Below are 5,898 nucleotides of genomic sequence, written 5' to 3' on the forward strand. Positions count from 1 at the left end.
AATAAATAAATAAATCTTTTTTTTTTTTTTTTTTTTTGGTTTTTCGAGACAGGGTTTCTCTGTGGTTTTGGAGCCTGTCCTGGAACTAGCTCTTGTAGACCAGGCTGGTCTCGAACTCACAGAGATCCGCCTGTCTCTGCCTCCAAAGTGCTGGGATTAAAGGCGTGTGCCACCACCACCCGGCAAATAAATAAATCTTTAAAAAAATATTTTAACCCATGGTCATTTGAATACATAGATACAGAATCTATAGATCAGAGAGCTTGTGGTACTGCTCAAGTAAGATTGCCTGGCTGATGTGGGATTCCCCTCTGTATGCTGTGAATACAATTGGTTAATTAATAAAGAAAACTACCTTGGTCTGTTGATAGGGCAGAACTTAGATAGGCAGGGAAAACTAAACTGAATACTGGAAGAACGAAAAGTGGAGTCAGAGAGAAGCCATGTAGCGCGGCCAGAGACAGACACTGGAACTTTAGCCGGTAAGCCACAGCCATGTGGCCATACAGTGAGTTAAATTAATATGTAAGGGTTAGCCAATAAGAAGCTAGAGCTAATGGGCCAAGCAATGATTTAATTAATACAGTTTCTGTGTGATTATTTCACGGCTAAGCAGCCAGGAACCAACAAGTGGCTCTCTTCCTACAACATCTGACTGCCCTAGCTAATCGGACTCACGTGGGAGCAAAGCAAAACCCAAGCAAAACCCAAACTCCTCAGTTTTAGCCATCATCTCAGGGATTGTGCTCTCTGACCTACGTGAATATGAAATGATGACTGTACCATGGTTTCTTGCGTCTCACACTTGAACTGTGTCTATAATTCAAGTGATGGTTTTCACATTTAATTACAGGTCAAAAGTTTGCTGTGATGGAGGAAAAGACCATTCTTGCCTGTATCCTGAGACAGTTTTGGGTAGAATCCACCCAGAAGAGGGAAGAACTCGGCCTGTCTGGAGATTTGATTCTTAGGCCAAATAATGGTATCTGGATCAAACTGAAGAGGAGACATGAAGAGCCCTAACTTTGTCCTTGGGCTGTGACCTTAAGATGAAGATCATTCCATAAGAAACACGGTATTTGCAGTTTTTATATTGGGAGCTGAAAACTCTTGAGTCCATGGACATAATGTTTTTTCTTGCCCCCACTGCTCTTGGGACCCAGTCCGTCACAGTGAGTTTTGTATATTTATTTCCAACAAAGATGCCATGTCACACCTGCTCTTGGTCTCAAAGATATTCTCAGCTGAGCTAGCACCAAAATAAGCATATAATAAAAATTATAGCAGATGGAACCATCAGCCTATTCAATCTCATTGCTATATTCAAAAGATGTCATTTAAATGAAATTTCAGAATTAAGATGTTCTTGTTGACTCTGACACCCATAAGATATTATTTGAAAATGGTGGGTAACCAAGCTCTTCAGCATCGTGGCCTTAAGATTCATCTCATTAGTTATGAGATAGGCAGTTGTCATAACTCTTGCCGATTTTATCATGAAAAGCAGGTCCCTTGCATGCCTGACTCAAGTGACAGCCACCTTGCTGACTGTGTGCAAGGTCTTCTTTCTGTTCTTGGTGGAGTCACAATCACCGTTTACATCATGCTATTGGAAAAGATTCCTCTCCAGAACTTCCAACCTCTCATGGTACCTCAGAAGCTCAGCTAGTGGCCTTCGAAGTTCAAGTATCCATGGAAATTCTCTGCTTATGCCCCGTTCATTCTATTAAGAGTAGGAGTATAGAATAAATGAGACAGTAAATTTCTGCTCAAGTTCTTCTACTAATTGTGGATGGCTAGACATAGATAAAATGTCTACACTGGAGCCTACCCATTCTTTTTTTGATATACTTTCTCCTGATTTGGCTTTTTGAAACTCAGGACTGTGATTTGATGGGCTAGAACCTTTTAGTATTTCTGTGTTTCTTCCACTTTTAGAGAAAGAAAGAATCTGTTCTTTTTTAGAGAAAGAAAGAATCTGTTCTTTTAAATTTAGTAACACTGTAATAACACTTGGTTCAAAATTAGACATCTAATAAACTCAGCCCTGTGGAGTATCCTTGCAAAGTTGATAATTGAATTACATTCCTTAGACTTTAATCTTGTATATAATACTGCTATTTCTCAGGCAATGACTGTTAGACACTTCTTTTTAATAAATATTTTTTAACAGGATCAGCTGTGTGGCTTGTTTTGTTTCCAATATTTCATGACCTAGCAAACAGAAGCAAGAAATGGAGAGGATAGAATATGTATCCATGAATCAGTACCATAGGGAACAGTATAACAAATGGCATTTGGCAAGCAAGGCACCACAGCACGGGGCAAACAGGGAAACATTACCAAATAGATGGTTAGACTCTCCAGGGAGCCCCAGTGCACAGGACTCAAGTCCTAAGCTGATGAGAAAAACAAAACAAAAACAAAGAGGGAGATACACACTTGTAGTGAAATGTATAGTAAAGCCTTGGTGTATGACTTTGAATAAAATGTTTCAGCAAAGCCTTTGCTATGTTTGGGTTCATCGGCAGAGGCTGAGAATTTGTTCTGAGACCATTTGAACCTTGAAGAAACATTGTCTCTCCGGAGAATCTGCACTTGGTGAGAGCTTTCAGCTGTACTGACCTTGGTCCTAAAACACTCCTGGCAAACCTGGAGAGTCATTATCAAAAGGGACTGAGGTTTGTGTGGGCTGTCTGCTCTCATGAATAGCAAGGGCATGAAGGGACTGAGGTGTGTGGGGGTCTCATGGGCAGCAAGAGCAAAATGACTTTGATAGCTGGAACTTTTCTCAGCCCTTATTAGCTTTGTGCATGTTTGAATAAAGCAACTGGAGTGAGCTGAGTGTCAGTCTTTCCCAAAAAGTCTGTACCCCTCTGCTCCTATGGAAAATGAAGGCTTAGCATCTTGGTGAGCTTCTTTCTACTGGCACCTATGACCAACATCAAACAATGTACAAAAATTTCCTGAAATGACTAACCTCACTGTATAGAAATTGGGACTAATTACAAAGTTGCATTCCAAATGATTTGAGAAAGTTTAATTGGCTTCACCTATAGAAAGTGGCTTTCTTTTAACTTATACCGTAATACATTTAACTCTTGGCTAATAAGTTTTACATTTTTAAACAATTTATTTACTTTTTATTTAGTATGTATCTATGTACAGGTGTGTGTGCGCACACATATACACATATGTCACAGTGTGACTTGCTTTTTCTGTTTAAGAGGGTGAAGCCAGAGTTCCTCCCTGGGGTTTTTCCAGTGCTGGAGTTGAAGAAAAGAGAGGGTTAATCTTCAGAGGAGACTCCGGATCACAGATCGATCCTCTGTAGCAACTTCTAGGGGGTGGAATGGAAGGAATGAGTGGAGATGAAACAGATAAAAAAAATGATGGCTCCTGAGCGTTGCAGGGCTCCTACCACCCTCTCTTTATCTGTCCTTTGGAAACCAAGGGCAGTGTACTGCCTGCTTGCTTTAGCAGAAGATTTTATTTTTCATAGCCCAAAGCAAGCCCATGTTTGATAATTCAGCTTCAGAGTGAAGAATCAAGTCTCATTCTTGGAACATCATTTTGGTTTTCAACCCACTTTCTTTCTGATGGAAATAATAACTCTTCTGTATCATTAGTGCAGAAGTAGGCTAGCTATTTCAGTCCAATAGTATTTGATAACATGTATAGTTTCTTTCTTAAATTCTACCATATCTTTTAGATCCATTTTAGAGTACTGCTAACTTGGCCAAATACAACAATCTTGTTATAATCTCCACCAGACTGACCCAACATTTCCCCCCCTCTTCTAAGGTGGGTGTACGCTGTCTTTTCTTATGGGTAGCTAGATGTATTACAAATTTCTGAATCAATTCTGGTCTCCTGCAATTATTAACAACGAACTAGTTAGTTGCACTTCCCCCACCAATCACTTGCCCAGGAACTTTGAACTCTCAGGGCAAAAGTCCACCCCTAAGACTCAGGCTGTGTTCCATGGTCTGCCTCTAGTCACGTCCACAGTTCAGGTCAGACTGCAGGTCTGAAGTTTGAAGCTTTATCAGGCAACACCCAAACTCCAGGCTGATCTCTGTAACTCTAGGCTCCGATAAACCTAGAATCCAGGCCTGTCCCTCATGCTAGGCAGTAGGCCAGTTCCTCAGGATGCCAGTCCCACGGGACCGAAGACCCAGAATGGCCCTCATGGTATCAGGAGCCACATATGTCCCCATGGAGTCAGTGCCAGGGCCATTTCAGAGCTCTGCTGTACCATGGGACAAGGCTCCATGCCTCCCCATGGACCAAGTGAAAGAAATGAGTAGATGCTGGTCAACAGGTACAAAATTTCAGGCAAGACCAATGTTTTGGGGCCTATCATACTTACAACAATGTTATTATCAACAATATATTATGTCTACACTTAAAAACCAGTAAGAATCGATTATATGCTCTCACCCCCAAAAATAGTACGTATATAATGTAGACAGGCTAACGAATTGGTTTGAACACTGTATACTCTTGAGACTGTGTACATAAAATACAGCATCTGTGTAAAAGAAAAAAAAGTAGTACTTGCTATAAAACTGGTTTTAACCAGAGTAGCAACACAAGAATACTCATTAGAGTTAGGGCCCATGTGGCTATTTCTCTAACAACCAGTTTTAGCTCATATAAGATGGGCACAGTAGTATAACTATGACCTGCATGATCCTGGTCACCCACAACTGTAGGCCAAAGGACCACCTGTTCTCAGTCCTGTTTGTTTGTTAAGAACCGTTAATTGTTCTCCCGTGTAGTTACACATCATTTCCCTCTCACTCCATAAGCAGTACCATCCAGGGCACTGGGGGAAGACAGCCAACAAACTGCAGCCCCAGCCCCTAAGAGCATGATGTTAAAGATACAGAAGACAGTGAGTAGATGAGGTAATGCCTGGTAGCCAGGGCTATGCAGGGAAGTGAACGGCAGGAAATCAATGAGGGCTGGGAACTGTAGGGAGGGAGCGTTTGTGCAGAGAGGCCTGTTTGATGTGAGGATGTGGATAGTTGGGACAATACTGAACCTAAAAGTAAGGGGAAATGAGCGTGGAGGAGCAGGAGGTGACCCCTCTTCCCTTTCAGTCACTGGAGATATTCCTCTGTGTGAGTGTGTGTGTACGTTTGTGTGCGCACATATGTGTGCATGTGTGCATGATGTGTATGTGTGCGTGAGAGTGTGTGCATGTGTGTATGCATATGTGTGCATGAGAGTGTGTGCATTGTGTGTGTGCATGCTTGTGCGTGTGGTCTGTGTGTGTGTGTGTGTGTGTGTGTGTGTGTGTGTGTGTGTGTGGTGGAGGGTATAGGTCTGAGACTCTACTTTTTTTCAGCTAGTAGACAGAGATGACTCTCAAGTCCGTGTCTCAAGGCTCCTTCCACATCCAAGGCAGCACCCAAGAAATCTCTCTGCTGCTCTACCCTCTTATACTTTGAATCTCCCTGAATTCTGCATATCAGAGCAGCACAGGTGGGTGCCATGGCTCAAGAGGGAAAGCTTCTTGCTGCCATGCCCAATGACCCAAGCTTGGTTAATCTCCAGAGTTTATATAGTGGAAGAAAAGAACCAACTGCTGTAACTTGTCTTTTGACATCAGCTGGAATAACGTGGCTCATGCATCACACACAGACACACACATACACACACACACACACAAAATACAATTAAGAAGGGCAGCAGGAACCCTGCTTTAGAGGGCTCTGGTGATGAGATCTGGCCTACTCAGTCTCTACCTTGATGAGCTCAGTGTCAGCTAAATGTTGCCTTATTACACCTGCAAATGGTGTGGGAAGTCCTTCTGTATATGTGTTGCTTTTATTGGTTAATAAAGAAGCTCCATTAATGGTGTAACTGAATATAGCCAGGCTGGAAGAT

This window comes from Alexandromys fortis, unplaced genomic scaffold, assembly GCF_014885135.2.
Source record: "Alexandromys fortis isolate MF-2015 unplaced genomic scaffold, M_Fortis_MF-2015_v1.1 scaffold_32, whole genome shotgun sequence".
Taxonomy (NCBI): Eukaryota; Metazoa; Chordata; class Mammalia; order Rodentia; family Cricetidae; genus Alexandromys; species Alexandromys fortis.